Source organism: Procambarus clarkii, chromosome 6 (assembly GCF_040958095.1).
Source record: "Procambarus clarkii isolate CNS0578487 chromosome 6, FALCON_Pclarkii_2.0, whole genome shotgun sequence".
NCBI classification, from domain to species: Eukaryota; Metazoa; Arthropoda; class Malacostraca; order Decapoda; family Cambaridae; genus Procambarus; species Procambarus clarkii.
Window position 1 is genome coordinate 28301522 of NC_091155.1, and position 17990 is coordinate 28319511.

Below are 17990 nucleotides of genomic sequence, written 5' to 3' on the forward strand. Positions count from 1 at the left end.
TGGTTAATGCTCGCCGACGAGCGGACGTCTGGATATCTCCTGTTTTTTGTCCCTGTTGAGCTTGGAACCGTTGCTCCTTGTTTGTGTTACGTCTGATATTTTGAATAAGTAATCTAGAACAATATCCTCTAAATTATTTAGCATTTTAGAAGTTTGAATGAGGTCAGCCCGGTAGTTAGTTAGTTTAGTTCATTTATTATGCACCCCATACCCATCTTGTGGGCGGTAGTGGAAAGGGTTACAGAGGCACATAATGGGCTCAGGGACTGAACCCCACAATTCATTTAGCTAAGCAAGTTACAATCTTCATGAGCTAGTTACAAAATTCAGTATAAGTCGTCACATCAACAATGGGTTCGAGATCGACCACAAGTACAGTTTCTAAATTAAGCAACTGACATATGTGGAGAGCTAGTGTCAAAATTGATATGTTTGTCCTGCACACCGCCCCCCATCCAGTGGGCAGCGGTGGATAGGTTACAATCACTCAGTTACTACCTACAGTTAGCAAACTTGGGATATTTGGCTAAAATTTCTGGTAGCAGATCATTTTGAATGAAATATTTACACGGCCAGATTGGGCTACAAATAGCGAATTGGGCTACTTTTGAGAACTTCGCGCTCCCAAATTTTTAATTTCGCTACTTGCTACTTTTTGGTCTAATTTAAAAGCAAGATGTGCTAATTTGGGCTATTAATGTTAAGAAACTCAATTATGATTATTTAGGATCAGATGCAACACAAACAAGCACCCCGCGATAGCAGCCACAGACAGACGATTTAAATGCGAGCACAGCACGCAGAGTATATCCTTTCACGACCACAAAGATCACATTCACTCCAAAAAAAATTTCCACTTACGGGCTGTTCATGCCCGTGCCACCTCTTGGGTAGCTTAATCTTCATCAATCAATTAGAAATAAGCAGTTACAGCTCCGCTCCTGTGCCAAGAACTGTTGAGGGCCACATGCAGGGACCAGACATATGACAGTCTGCTAGCTCTCAGCAAAACTTTTAAATTACTGAACAATTTGGAAGATATTAATCGAGAACACTTCTTCAAAAGGCTAGATGTAAGACGAACAAGGAGCAACGGTTTCGAGCTCAACAAGTCACACTGAAGGATGGAAAATATTTGTTTCACCCATAGAATTATAACGTTGTGGAAACGCATACCCGCCGAAGTCGTAAATGCCAGAACATTGCTCGATAAAATCCCCAAAACAAATGGGAGGGGCCTTCGACAAGCCAGACAACCTTCTTGTCCTCGTCGAGACCACTAGAGAGAGATATCTGAATTTGCCCGAGGGCCACCCTCGAGTAAATTCATGGAAACCATGGAACCACCTTCCGGACGAAGCCGTAAATGATAATTCGTTCCCTATCACCTAATGTATCTGTTTCCCTAGCAGTACATAGGCACCCGGGAGTTATAGTCAACTGTTGCAGGGTTGCATCCAGGGGAGGGTCACCAGTCCGACGTTATAGACCCTGATATGTCTAACGTACGTGACCATTAACTTCCTAAGTGTAGTGACAGGATGAGAGCGTGTGTGTGCTCACTTACAAAACGTGAGCAGCTGCTTGCTTGTCGAGAACAGGGGCCCCCTCAACCTACGGGCAGAGCTTATATAACCTTGGCTCGTTGCGCGCACAGCCTGCTGGGCGGTTAGACTCCGCTCTCAGACACACGTTTTCTTCCCTCAGAAAACCCACCGCTTTTTATTTGGGGGAAAAAGCAGTGTTCTTCTCACTCATGGATTTACTTGACTCGTGGTTCCTCTCCTACAACCCCTATTATTTTATATATATATTTTTTGTTTTCACTTCCGAACAATGTAGGTAAACTTGTAAGATTTAGTTTTACTTAACATTATCTTAATTATTAGGTTTTGTTTCAAATTACATTATTTTGTGGAGCAAAAGTAAACAAAAACAAAAATTGAAAACAATAATCCACGCAAATAATCATAAGTTTCGTGATTTAATAATATTAAATCATTCGTAAAATGTAAACTAATTAATTTACTATAATTATTATAATATGTATTAACTTTACCATAGTTACAGGGGATACTAGCCAAGACATATTTTTATTATTTCGGACATAAAACTAGTACGTTTCGTATACATATATATCATTGTTCAATTCTAAAACCACAATATAATGTTATAAACAAATTAAAATCTTCTACTTAACAGGCATATAGTTATCAAATGAAGTTGTGATTTAGTCAATCACAATGATAATAATGTTTATTTATTTAGGGGGAATAAATTTCTGGCCACACTGATTAATAATGGGCATCATTAATAATCATAACATTATATTAATTCATTTTTTGTTGTATTAAAAATATAAAATACGAATCAACAACGTTTCACTAGTGTACCTGAGTTTACCTGAGAGCCACTAACACTAGCGAAATCGACGAGGACAAGAAGCCGACGGCTTGTCGAAGGTCCCCCTATCTGCCTTGGTGATCTTTACCAGCTGTACTTTAAAAGTTAACAGAGTTTTGGCATTTACGGCTTCGGCGGGTAGGCAGTTCCATGAGTTAATAACCCTATGGGTGAAAAAGCATCTCCTGTTGTCAGTCCTACATTTGTGGCTTGTTGAGCTTGAAACCGTTGCTCCTTGTTTGTGTTACATCTGACCTGAAGAAATTGTTCGGACCAACCCATCACTCTTATTGGCCTTGCCTACTTCACTATTAGACTTGTTATACGATGAGTTTATTGGATACGACTCCTCCCTCTGGCATTCACTTAGCAACCATTCCACTTCTGATAGTAGCCTTAGTATACATAGCTTAGTTAACTTCTGTGACTCATTTAACCCATAATTAACTAAGACTATGATTATTGTTTACTTAAGGATTAAATTCACACTTCACAAATGTGTGCAGTGTGATTGACAAATGTGTCAATCAATCATCGGGAAGAATGTACGATTGCGAGTTACATGAAAGTAACTAAGCTATAAATAATTGTAATTAATAATAATTGTAAATATTAATTAATACTAAATAGTATTATTTAATAAATTAGTCCCAATTCAATGCAGAGTTTTCTTCCAAGCACAAAAACTTATAAATATAAATACAAGATAATAGATAGATCGACAAATAAATAGACAACTTTCAAATATTGCACCAAGTAATGGCGAGAGGAAAAAAACTAGACAGTATACATTACATTTGAAATTAATAATGGATGAATGGTAATAAATTGGTGTATGTTTGTATGTATACCAGACGAAGTCCATTTAATGGCAGAATTTAACCATTTTGTGTAAAAGCTTTTATATCTCCTACTATTAATTATAACAGTAATCGAAAAAAAGTCCTAGTTTGTATATACAAGAGATGAAACAGAGAGCCATGAGCTAGAGCGATGTGCTGAGTCCATAAGGAGGCCGAGCTTCCAGAAATACCTTCCTGTGATTGGCTGTTGCGGGGAAATGGTCACTGCTTGATCGCAAGCGGGGATTTTTCTGGCGGGGGAGAAAGAAACAATTGCGCAGCGCGTCCCGCGGCGTTGCGCGGGCAGTTTGGGGCCGTATAAATACGGGCGCACAATGGGGCTCTGCCTCACTCCGCCTGCCCTCGCCGCTACCCTCGCAAAACCCCACCCCCCCCCCCTTTGCAAGCGGCTGCTTTTGTACCCCCGTCATGCTTTGCACAGTTGTCCCGATTGTCTCCCCACTGCATGTGGGAAGGGGGGTGCAGCGCCGGTCCCCAAGTGTCCCGCTGTCCGCAGCTAATACTTTGCCCAGTCTAGGTGCTAGTAAGCCCTACTTGTAGTCACCCCCCCTTCTCCTTATCCATTAGGTCTTTTACGGCCTCTTGGCCGGGTACATTACGTGTTATGTGGTCTCTCACTTATTAGTTATTCTTTGTGTCCTGCCTGTTATATCCTAGTGTTATATAATTACTACACATTTGCACTCGGCCTTAATTCTAGTACCAGTTAACCTTTAGGTTTCTGCAGAATTAGTTTCCATGTCACTATAGGCTAAGGTCTCATACTTACTACGGGTGTACCTTTTAAGTTAAATCTAGTCCTCGGACTTGGAATTGTTACTGTTAATTCTTACTTTATATATTTACTTTATATATTTTAATATAAACGTTATATATTTACTTAATTTATATTTGGAAACTTTATATATTTACATGTTCAATATTAAGTTTAATATAATATCAACTTTGTTATAAGTCTATAATATAAACCGTGTTTAATATAAACTTTATATAATTACTTACTTATATATTTGAACTTTATATATTTACATGTTCTGCAGAATTTAATCTTCAATAAACTTTAACGCCCCATACTGCCAGTATCTTTCTCCCCCTGGTCAGAAATATCAACACTCTTTTATGAATAAAATTTAAACTAAGAAATAGGTCCTTGTGTACAACAAGATTGTTGTGAAAAATAACAACAATTTCTGTTTTGCACCTGACAGAAATCTCCATCTAACTGAATAATTTACTCGAATAAGAGGGCAGAACAGTGTATCATTATTTGTGTGAAGCAACCCCCCACTGATGACGTCAAAAGTTAGGTAGCCAGCCCATGTTTTTGTAACACCCGTTACATCCTGCAGTATTTAATTATCACTATATTAATATTTTTAAATACTTAACATTTCACTTTTTAGGTAGATTAAAGTTGAAGCAGAATGTCATAAGCAAGGATGGTGTGCTGAATAAAGATGATTTATTAAGTGGATGGAGCCTTTAGCTGATCCCTTCCTGTGATTGGCTGTTGTGTGAATGTCAACAAAGAGTTTCTACCAATGATATGCCATTGATTATGCACCCCATACCATCTTGTGGGCGGAGCTTGGAACCTCTTACCCCGAGCACAACAACCCGCCTTATGGGTTGCTGTTTGGCTATTTATAGTGCGTTGGAAAAAAAACAGATGGCGTTAGTTGTATTTTGTAGGATGATTTGTTATAAGTGTAATTTGATTTCAACAGATGGCGTAAGCTGTATCTTATGGCCACTGTTGACCTGCCAGTTGATAGTGTTCTCTTCTGCCGACAGATGGCATCAGCTGTTATTATTACTTCCGAATTCCCTTTAAACACTGATCTACAAATCCCTTGGCTTATGATAAGGTTTTATACCATTTATGATAAGTATTAGATAACTGGAGTTCCGCAATTACTTTTATTTATCAACTGTTCAGGATATCATCATATAACGTCTGGTTAGGACGTACTGCTCTCGATTGATGAAGATTAAGCCACCCAAGAGGTGGCACGGGCATGAATAGCCCGTAAATACTGCTCTCGTAATATTATTCAGGGGGGGGGAACTATCAAGTGAAAGCGCCAAGCCATTACGACTATATAGCACTCGGAAGGGATCAGGATACGGATTTAGGATGGAACGGGGGAAAGGAATGGTGCCCAACCTCTTGGGTGGTCGGGGATTGAACGTGGACCTGTAGGAAACGAGACCGTCGTTCTACCGTCCAGCCCAAGTGGTTAAGCGTAATATTATTAAAACAACAATTTATGCATATAATAACAGTATTTCACACTAAAAATACTTGGATATATTGAAATTTGGTAGTGAATTCTTAGGAATCTCCTAAATCATCTTAGGAATCTCCTAAACTGTACTTTTTAATAATTTTTATGTACTAACTACTTATTATTAAATTATTAAGTACTTACTATAATAATTAAATGAATTATTTTATTTAATATTTAAATTAAATGATAAAATAATAGGTAATAATAAATCATTGTGTAGGGGACAGGCAGCCAGTGTATATATACATGTTAGGCTTATACCAAGGTCCCACAAAGGTGCCACAAAGGTGCCAAATTAAAGGCTGGGTGCTGCCCGGGCGGGCCCAAGGGCTGCTGGCGGCCCTGGCCAGGCTGAACTTCCGCGCCCTTATAATCACCATTGTTTAATAATCTTCACAGGGAGAAACAACTGTAAATATAGGAATAGTTTATTACAACATACACGGTAAAGAAAACAGCTCGGAAACTAAGGAAATAAAGCTGCCGAAAAAACATTAAAGTCCACTTCAAGTTAAGTATGTTTATTGAGACAATAAAAAAATACATCTCAAAGAGATAGAGTAGCTTAGGCTATTTCTATCCCTCAGTCCTCTACTTCAAGTCCCTCAAGGGGCGCACAAATTCAGTGAGTACAAATACACAAATCACAATACAAGAATCCCATTTAACATAGCAGGTTAAAATAGGAAGCACAGCATATAATTGTTACAAGTGAGTTACAAGTTACAAGGGAACAAGTGAGAAGGCGGTGGAGGCCAAAACCGGAGTTGCACACTGATTTTAATGCAGATATGTCGTGATTATTATCAAATTTTTCAAAATTTTCAAGTTCAAATTTATAAAAAAAATTGGGCTACTCTTATTGCAAATTCGCTACTTTTAGACCGTCACCTCGCTACTTTCAGCAATTTAGATCTGGCAACCCTACCCCGCTGGACGGGGAACACAAGGCATATAAACTACTTTAGACCAGTATGGAAATCTTACTAACTTTACTTAGCTCAACCTTACCCTACCCAGCCAAATACAGTCTAACTTCAGTGCGGTCTGCTGAATGATGAGAGGAGGACGGGTTGCTCCGCATCTTCGTGTTTGCACGTGGCTGCTGCAGCTAGATGTTGTGAATTTGTTCTCGACTGTTGCAGTGATACAGTGCCTTTGTGTATCGAGGAAATGGCTGAGGCGGTCTGCCTAGGTGATGGAAGATCCTGCACTGGGCCTGGAGAGTGTGACAGTGGGGGATGGCAGACAGGATGATACTAGGCCGTATCAAGCAGTAGTGAACAGATATAAACGTCGAAATATTCAAAGACAGCGAGACGCAGACAGTAAGGAGGAAATAACAAAGAGACCAAAAAATGAAGACATGCTCAGGAGGACGTGGGAGATGCAGACTAATGGAAGGAAGAGGCTGTTGTTCCCTACAGCGTGTCAACTAAATTTTCATCAAAAGCTGGAGTGGACGGTTCGTTTGGCTAAGGAGTTTTTTTAATATGAACCACTATTCAAGGAGGGTTTTCACCGGCCCTACATAACAGTTGGGACAGAAAAGGCTGTGGAACACCTAACGAAGGATGGGTTTGAGAATATTGTAATGGTTACTCCGGAAGAAGGTATGATACACACCAAGGTCATAGTGTTTAAGTATCCAACTTATTTGGATCCTGATTATTTATTGCTCAACAATGATAGTGTTGTTTGGGCAAAGAGGAACAGTGTTCGTGATGAAAAACAAAGCCAGGTTGTTGCCTTGGTAAAGGGTGAGGCTCCAGAAAGAATTTTTGTGCAAGGACTAGGCTACAGGAAAGTTGTAAAATACATTGAGGAGCCGATATTATGCATGAAGTGTTCTCGTTGGGGACATATGGCTTGGAAATGCCAGTTTGACTCCAGGTGTCGGTACTGTGGTAAGAAACACGACTCTCGAGAGTGTAGAGTCAAGATTAAAAACGGTGAAAAAATCGTCCCATCTTGTTGCAATTGTCGAGGCAGCCACAATGCTGGTTCCTAACTGTCGCATGAAGCCTCTTCTGAGAGACTCTAGGACGGGTGCTACAAGCAGGATAGATGTATCCTCGAAGGAAGGAAAGATTGTGCAGCAGGAACATGGAGGAAACAGCTGGAAGCCAATGACAGCGGCTATGAACAATGTGTGGGAGAAAGGAACGGAGACAATTAAGGCGAGCCTAGGAAAAGTAGGAAATGCAGCTGAAAAAATTAAACCTTGTGGAAACAAGGTTCAGGACAATATAGTGAACTCTGAGGTTGGTACTCAAATATTGGAATATCTAAAAAAAAACTAGACAAGAGGATTGAGGCATTAGAAAAATTAGCTATGGAGGGTAGACGGGGTGAAGATGGTGGTGAAACAGGACGTGAAATGGAAAGTCAAACAGGACGTGAAATAGGACGTGAAGTGGTTTAAGTGAAACAGGACGTGAAACAAGACGTGAAATGGAAAGTCAAACAGGACGTGAAATAGGACGTGAAGTGGAAAGTGAAACAGGACGTGAAATGGAAAGTGAAACGTGCGTTGAAGAAAGTAAGGAAGAACATGACGTATTGATGATAGAGGATAGTCAGGAAAATTAACTTTCTAGTAGTGTTAGCGTTCAACCTTCTGTAGTGACAAATGTTGAAACAAAGGTTAAAGTAAAACAGTATAGAGAAATAAAAAAGAAATTAGATATGAATAAAATCACCTTTGATGTTAGTAGCTGTTGTGCAAGTGAGGAGAAAGCAAAAATGTTACAGTGTTGGGAGAGTCTGTCTGAGAAAATCTCGTATCTCATGGAATGTGACAGACAGGGCAAAGGTAGTTATCTTGAGGTTATCTTGAGATGATTTCGGGGCTTTTAGTGTCCCCGCGGCCCGGTCCTCGACCAGGCCTCCACCCCCAGGAAGCAGCCCGTGACAGCTGACTAACACCTCGGTACCTATTTAACTGCTAGGTAACAGGGGCATAGGGTGAAAGAAACTCTGCTCATTGTTTCTCGCCGGCGCCTGGGATCGAACCCAGGACCACAGGATCACAAGTCCCGCGTGCTGTCCGCTCGGCAGACCGGCTCCCCGGTCTGGGGAGCCGGGGGAGTCTAAATAAAAATAGTTTTATTAAATCATGGATGAAAGTAGAGTGAGAATATTATCTTGGAGCGTTAATGGGTTAAAATCTAGTGCGGTGGATATACTATTATACTTTTAGATAGTACTATATTAACCTGATATGTTAAATAACCTGATATGTCTCATCTTTTTTAACCTGATATGTCTCATCTTTTTTTTTTTCATTCCATGTAATCTGTTATCATTTTTTTGTCTATAAATTTTGCAAGTATTTACCTCCTTAAAATTTTCTTAGATTAAGGACCTGCCCGAAACGCTGCGCGTGCTAGTGGCTTTACAAGACTGTAATTACCATAATTGTATCCTCACATTCCTTATTTACATTCTTGTATATGCATAAATAAATAAATAAATAAAATGGGATTCTTGTATTTGTACTCACTGAATTTGTGCGCCCCTTGAGGGACTTGAAGTATGGGGAGGGGTAGAAATAGCCTAAGCTACTCTTTGAGTTTTTTTTTTTTAACTTGTCTCAATAAACCTACTTGAACTTGGAAGAACATTGTGTATTAAAGTGTCAACTTATGGATAACCATAGAAATAAGGAAATAAGTAGTGTACCACTTCAAATTGTTTGGATGTGTGATAATGATATGATAGACAGAATACTTAGGAACTACAAGAATTTTGCCCCAATGATTGTAACACTTACTATATTAATCTGCATTGTTAAATGTTGTATTGTGATTTGTGTATCTGTACTCATTGAATTTGTGCGCCCCTTGAGGGACTTGAAGTAGAGTGGGGTAGAAATAGCCTAAGCTACTCTATCCCTTTGAGATGTATTTTTTCTTGTCTCAATAAACATACTTGAACTTGAACTTGAACTTGTCTATCCTAAGCTAATACATCCAGGCATAACAATATACAAAAAGGTTTTAACCAAGAAAACCCAGCGTATAGTCTTATTTAACCTATTCGTATTCCAAGGAACATAGAATTAAGGATGGAACATAGAATTAAGGATTTGCTCTAAACGCTACGGGTACTAGTGGCTGTACAAGATTGTAAGAACTCTTGTATATATATAAATAAATAAAAAAAAATAATAATAAATAATAAGAGAAAACGAGCTTGGTGGAATGGTCTGGTATGGTAAGCGACCACAACACTCAGTCAGCTGAGGGAAGTCTCGACACTGCCATCACTCGTCTCCGGATTGGGCACACCTGCCTGGCCGCACATCTCCATCGTCTACGGCTGGTAGATTCCCCATACTGCCAGTGGTGTCCGACCCAGGAGGGTACAGTGGAGCACCTTCTTCACTGCCCTTGATTTCATAGCGCTCGTGTCAGACTACAGAGTGCCGTTCGTAGGCTGAATATTCCCCGCCTCACAGTTCCCGTTCTCCTTGACGGGGCAGGTGCGAGAGACGAAGACGTCCGTCATGACATCCTTCGCCATACCTTCCGCTTCATCCGTCATGTCCGTGGCCTGAAGAGACTGTAAAATTTGTGGCCTGAGGAGTTTGTAGGGTCTATGGCCTGAAGAGACTATAGGGACCCCATCCCTCCTCTATTTCCCGGTATCGGGCAGCTGGGGCGCATCCGATCCCACGATCGTCGTCGCCCCTAAATCAACACATCATCATCTCTCTCTCTCTCTCCTGCTCTCAAGGTAATGTTTTTATTTATATTTCTTTATATACACAAGAAGGTACATTGGGTTTATGAGGTTACATAGCAATGATGTTTTTACATTTTTGTAAAGCCACTAACACGCATAGCGTTTCAGGCAGGTCCTTAACCTAAATGATGATTTTGAAGTAGATAATTTGTAGCGGTCCGTCTATACCCGAATCTACCCAAATCCTCCTAGCATTACGTAAGTAATGAAGAAATATGGTATATTTACTTACTGTAATGTTGGTGCTGCACGTAGAACATGATCAAACCTATTTTTACTCTGAAATAATGTAATTTCATATTGAAATTAGAAGTAAATATATTAGCAGGGGATGCCATAGGAAGTCGACGATCCAAGCGACAAAATTGTGGAGCGACTTATCCAAGGTATATGGTCACCTGAAGAGTGTTTGCTGCCATATCAGCCTCTTATACACAGTGATCCAGTCGTCGCACTTCTTGCTCAAATTGTCGCAAAATTAATTAATGATATTAACAAGTAGAATGGGTATTTGTAATAATATCTTTCATAAATAGCCACAAAACATTTAATATTTATTTAAAAAAACATCTGGAAGTTAAATCAACTCCACAGGACAATAATTTTGTTATATGAATAACTAACGTTATTCGTTTGTATGCGTTTGCTTCTTAAACTCCTCATGTCCTTTTCGTTCATTGAACACCGAACCCTACACGCTCTCTGATATATTGCTTAATTAATAGAGATTCACAAATAAAACTAATATTTGTATATGTTATCAGAAAGGCAGAGATAAAATAGTTTTTGTGAATCCATCACAGAGATTATATCTTATTAGAGAGGAAAGATATTCATATTTTAAACAAGGTTTCTTGGCCGACACACTCCCTATCGATGGGAACTATGATCTTTCGAAGATCAATGTTAGTTTAATCTAGTTATTGTAATAAACGAAGTTTTCTATGTTATAATAAAGATAGAAATATAAGCTGCATGTTAATACTTTAGTATAAATATAACTGAAGTGAAAGTGAAGATACTGTATATGCCTTTTCATAGTCACTTGATGGCTAGCTCAGAAAGTGTGAAGGCCTGCAAACAAGTGAATCAATTGTGTAATTCATTTGCATATATGCAAAGTAACATTAAAGGTCTATGTGTCAGCATAAACACAGATGTAGATGATAATGTGACTACATTTCAAGGAAAATATATCTTAAATGAAAGCCAAGATATGGTTAAATGAATAGCCAATACCACACCATCACCGGTGTCCGGACACATGAAACCTTCCAACGCATCAGTGTTCTGCCAGGTGGGCAATACAGGCTTTACAATTCAGAAAAATTTTGTAATTCAGAGAGATGCGTTGATAAACGCAAAATGTTTTATATTTTAAATACAGATATAAACTTTGCTTTCAAATGTTTATTGCAACAATATCTCAAGTATAAGAATCAAGATATATTTTGGATTTAACAATTTCCTATAAAGTTGCAATGGTATATTAATTGTATATGATCATCATCATCATATACAGACAGAAATTAACTTATAAAATGTTGAGGTAAAGATAGACATATGTTAATTATGACACAGGATCGCTCTTAAGAACTTAATTATAAACCATAATATTATAATTATAATAATTCATTGTGATGGGGGACAGGAAGCCACAGTATATTCATACACGATAGGCTTTTATCAAGGTCATCCCTAAGGTCGAATTACTGACCCCGCCCAGGATGTAACCCCACAACAAGCTGACTAACTCTTGAGTACCTACTTACTGCTAGGTGAACAGTCTTATTACGTGAAAGAAAATGTACCCAACCATTTCTGTCCATCCCAGAATTCGAACGCGGAATTCTCGATTGTGCGTCGAGAACGAACACGACTGTACTACTGGGACTCCTATATATATGATGATATGTTTTATATCATCAGAAAATTGGAAACATAAAATATATTTGCAAATATTTGTCATTTAAGTATTTATTTTGGAAACAGAGGTGTATTTTAGTTACCCTAATATAGAGCACGAATATCATAGACTCATCCTGTGAATGGTAGTTTATTGTGCACCCCATACTCGTCCTGTGAGTCCTGTTTACGTGCACCCTATACTCATCCTCTGTGCGGTAATTTATTGTGCAACCCATACTCATCCTGTTACCAGTAGTTTGTGCAACCCATACCCATCCTATGACCTGCAATTTTTTGTGCAACCCATACTCATCCTGTGACCTGTAGTTTATTGTGCACCTCATACTCATCCTATGAGTCATATAGGACATTGGGCAACTCTTTCTCATCGTGTGAATCTTTGTTTACTTTGCTCTCTATTCTCATCCTCTGCGCGATAGTTTCTTGTGCAACCCATACCCAACATGTGAGTGGTAGTTCATTGTGTACCCTATACTCATCCTGTGAGTATAGGGTACACAATGAGTTCATTGGTACTCCATACTCATCATAAAGAAGTGTATTTTACCAGCATTGTAATGTAAATTAAGAATAAAGGCTTAACTGGATTACGGACCCATAATCAAAATATGAGCCATCACTAATGATCATGACAAACGGCCTGGGCTACACTTCCACCTTCGACCAGCTGCCGCTGGAGGTGCGTGGTTTATTGTGCACCCTCGCACCCCCAGCCCTGGGAAGGGGGCATTTGAATGTGGACATGTGAACCATTACCCCCCCTCCCCTACTCCTTCTGTTATTAATAATAATAAAAAATAAAATTAATGATATTAATAAAAATAATAATGGAAAACTTACTGTAATACCCTTGTGCTTGAATGAAGGTGAAAGAAAGACCCAATAAATGTGTAAGTGTATTAAAAAACTAATTTTTGGATCTAACCTTCATTCTTTCTCAATGTGTTGTATGCCATGAAATGATTATACAGTACTGTACATTGTTCTGTTGTGAACATTGTATACAGTGCCTCTGGATATACATCCCCACAACAATTAACTAGCTCCCAGGTACTGTACCTAAGTACTGCTAGGTGAACAGCAGTTCATCTAGCAGTGAGCAACACCTGCCGGCTCACCCAGTAATGAACACCACTTGCACATTGCACCACACCACTTGCTAGTACGATGGAGAGAGCAAAGTATACAATTTTTCAAGTATAAGAATTAAGATATAGTATGTAGGATTTAATAACTTCCTATAAAATTTCAATAATATCTCTATTGCATTTTATCATCATCTTCATTTACATAAAAATTAACATACAAATGTAGTCATTTTAATACACAAAACAGAAGTAGATTTATATATGTATGCTAATTATGATGCAGGATCACTATTAAATACTTAATTATAAACCACAATATGTTTTATATCATCAGAAATTCAGAAACTTAACATATATTTTCAAATATTTGTAATTAAAGTATTTATTTAGGAAACATGTATTTTAGTATTGTATGTATATATGATTGAAATGTTTCTTTATGTATGAAACATGTATTTTAGGTCATGAACAACAGTGAACTACTTGAACACTTATTGAACACTGGCAATTACTGCACTCGACACTGGCAATATCAAAATCTATTTAATATGTAAGTGAAAAATAAAGAACTAAAGGTAAAAATTTAACAATAATTTACAAACATCTTAAGATATGGAGTTGGATATATGAAGGAATTTAAAAATAAGATTTAATTAATAATAAATTAACATTAAAAAAAGAACAATTGACAACTAATATTATTTAGCATATATATAAATGGAAATTTAGCACATTTAATTAATTTCATTAAAGGAAAGAATAAATTAATTAATATTTACATTATTAATTAACCAGAATACAGATGAATAATCAAATTACAAGTCCAATAATTTCCTAAATGAAGATTGTATTTGCACTATCATATATTGTAAAATGCAAATTAGATAAAGATATGTAATATAAACACAAAATCATCAGCTGCTATTTTCCAAAAGAATTTTATTATACACTATTTAATTAAACTGCTCTCTCACTTCGTGGGCGCTTACGCTAATAAGGTGTTTTGACAATTCCAAATTTTTTGGGATTGAAAATATTTTGTCTTTGGAACATATTTTAGCATTTTTCAATATAAGGTTTTCTTGATATGAAGCACCATAAGTAATTTCTCTTTTCAGCTTTAGTTTTTTGGTTCCAAACTGCCTTAGAAACAAGGTACTTATCTAAATTTGGTGTTAGTACATAATTTCCTTCCCCATGTAATGCTCTCCTCAGGTCTAGCATTTGGAGTGTTGAAACATTGCACACTTTTTCAATTAATTCCGGTAGCTTTTGTGGATTCCAGTCAACAGTCAGTTTCAGGATGTGGTTTAGTGATTCACAATTGTTATTAGTCCATAACTTATCCATTTTAGCTTTTGCATGAGGCACACACACACACATAATTCCATAGAGAAGATTTCAAACGGCTGTCAAAATAATCTTTGAATTTTGGGTGTTTGTAAAAGTAAGAAATGAGATTGTTGATTCCTTTTTCAAACTGATCCTCACAATCACTTCTTACTAGTCCAGTTTTATAAAAAATTTGCTTTTGGATACAAATCCTCTCGGTGTTTGTACAACCAATATTATCTATCAAATAGTGTCGAACATTTTCCTTCAAGTGGTTACTACACAATAACAATGTTGCCTTCGGAAAACAAAACATAAGTGCCTTTCTTAAAGCGATTTCCTGATTACTACCAATCATTACGTTGGAATTATTAATACAGTCTGCGAGTTTGCTGCTTAAGTGGGAGAAAAATTAAAAGTAAGTCTCGTATTCACCATCCCAGTGTAAATACAGTGGCCCGAGGAATATAGGATTGCTTGATGTTTCTTTTTTTATTACAGTAGTATTCTTGTACACAATTGTTGTTAAATAACAAGGGCCAAGATTGAAAGTCCTGTCAACACTGATGACATTAGGGTTTTCTTTTCCTGCAGCAAACAAATGTTGCTTGAAATTTTCATATTGTTCCTTCGAAAACAATATCATACAGGGAACTTTGTTCTTTTTATGAATTATCTCCTGTACATAATCATGAGTATCTATCATGCTAATTACATTTAAAGCGTCATCAGCAACATTGTGCCTATGGATAGGTTTGCGTTCCTTTTTCTTGTCATGGTATTTTTTACTCCTTACTTGTTGGAAGTCTCTTGGGGCTAAACCTGAGTCTTCAATAAGCATATTCTGATAAACCTCTCGTGGAGGTTGGATCTTAACCATCTTGCCTATATTTTCTAAAACTTCAGGCCTGGTCCGAACATATGGAACGTTTTTTTTTTAATTACCATGCATCGTCTCTCCTGTTTGCTTGCCAGAGTATTCTACAATAGCTACAGACTGCAGCTCTTTAATAAATTACTTGTTTTTTGAGGCTTTCCTGACCTTTGAGGACTGTGTAACAGCGGTGCATGGTGATTAGGGTATCTGGGGAGGGCTGTGGTTCTAAGGGAACCCACTGCGCTTTCCCTTTTGATATTTCTTTTTAACAAAATATATAATTTTTCTGATATCATTTTCAAACTTTTATTAGTTTCCCATACAAAGAAGGAGTTCACGGTAGTACTTCTGGCACTGTTCCACACTCTACAGTCGTCTGGAAAGTTCAACTGTGTTTTGTCGCCCTTAGTAAGATTATGTGAATTTTTAACCACATAAAAGGGGCTTCTTTAGGCCCATTTGGGATACTTTTAAATACTTTGCTATTTTCTCGCAACTGCCAATAGACTTCTACGACTAAAAAGTTTCCATGGTGAAGATTGCCAAAACTTTTGCTGTCGTTATCATTCGACAATTTTGGCTTCTTTAAAAAAGTGTGTGTCTCCTTAAAGTCATACTCTATTTTGGACATAAAATGAGTAAAATCAGCAGACTCCTAGATGTTACTACTGCTCGGCTTAGACTCGACTAAGAATTTCTTTAACTTAGGTAAAGGGTTAGGCACACTTGAGTTAAACTTTAGTAGATATTTTCTAGACCATTCCTCAAGTTTCGGAGGCCAACGAAGATGGAATTTACATGAAATGGATTCTGCTACCATCACTAATAATTTTGTGTTTTCTCTGTCTACCTTCAGACACGGTCATATTACAATTGTGTCTTAGAGAGTTAAGCGTAATTAAGGATGATAGAAAATCACTTAAAATTAATGCATCAAGTTTGGAGATTTGTACACATTTTTGTGTAAGAAGCAAGGCAAATAGTTCTGTCTGATGGGTAGAGGCAACTGCACTTGCAGCTGCACCCTTGGGACGGTGTAGGAAACCATCAATGTATATGATTTGAGAGAGAGAGAGAATGGTCTGTGGACAGAGCATCAATATGGCGTAAGGTATTGGGCTTTGCCTCAAGACGAAGCATAATAAAGAGCCCGAATATCAGGAGAAAAAATTACATTAAAAATTGTCCATATATAATCATAATTTAAACATTTCAGTTGTATTAATTGAATATATATATCATTAGGAAGTTTTGTTTATCTGGGTAAGTTGTCAGCTTATATGAACTAATAGCTGGTGTGATTTGTATACTGGGTACATCTAGTCTCTTACCCTTGACCACGGCGGTAACTTTATGGTCAGGAAGCCACAATCATTTACAGTGGGGCTCGGTCAGTCAATATGATTCCTTTGACATCACTCAACTTATGTATTCTGCTATTGACAATTTGAATGATATCAAGAACATTTTGAATTTCCTCTGGCATAAATGGTGCTGTAGTTCACTGTTGTTCATGACTTGTCCAGTGGGTCGAGACTGGTCTCATTAGCACCTCAGATTGGTGCGAAGAAATTCTTGCTGCAAGAATGTGTGTTCTCAGAGCTAACTAGGGTAATTAAAATACTTATTTGCTAAATAAATACTTTAATTACAAATATTTGAAAATATATGGTATGTTTCCAAATTTCTGATGATATAAAACATATTGTGGTTTATAATTAAGTTCTTATTAATAGTGATCTTATCATGCATCATAATTAACATACATATCTACTTCTGTTTTGTGTATTAAAATGACTACATTTTTATATTAATTTCTTTTTGTAAATGATGATGATAAAGTTCAATAAATGTAAGTAAGTAATTATCAAAGAAGGCACCAAGCCAGGAAGGCTATGTAGCACCATCAAATAAAGGTACAGGTATTATTGAAACTTTATAGGAAAACGTTAAATCCTAAATATATCTTTATTCTTATACATGAAATATTGTATACTTTCCTCTCTCCATCGTACTTCTGCACCTGCTGGCAAGTGGTGTGGTGCAATGTGCAGGTGGTGTTCATTACTAGGTGAGCTGGCAGGTGTTGCTCACTGCTAGATGAACTGCTGTTCACCTAGCAGTAATTAGGTACTTGGGAGCTAGTTAATTGTTGTGGGAATGTATATCTTGAGGCACTGTATACAATGTTCACAACAGAACAATGTATAATCATTTCATGTATACAACACATTGAGAAGGAATGAAGGTTAGATTCGAAAATTTAGTTTTTAATACACTTACACATTTATTGGGTCTTTCCTTCAGTTTCATTCAAGCACAAGGGTATTATAGTAAGTTTTCCATTATTATTTTTATTAATGTACTGATTGAACTACTGTTCAATCGTACTGTTCAATTTTGGAAACAGAGGTGTATTTTAATTACCCTAATATAGAGCACGAATATCATAAGACTC

The 17990-nt window shown here is 37.4% G+C and overlaps 1 long non-coding RNA gene across 3 annotated transcripts in view; it reads left to right on the forward strand.

Annotated features, from left to right (window-relative positions):
- The first annotated feature begins 9794 nt into the window (after positions 1–9794).
- Positions 9795–17990, forward strand: part of LOC123753994 (uncharacterized) — a 59367-nt gene continuing 51171 nt past the window's right edge. For 2 of the 3 annotated variants that reach the window (XR_006772341.2, XR_011223357.1), the window contains exon 1: positions 9805–10297. This is a non-coding gene — a long non-coding RNA (uncharacterized lncRNA). Of the gene's footprint in view, positions 10298–17990 lie in introns of all 3 variants that reach the window. The other variant, XR_011223358.1, reaches the window with a different exon arrangement.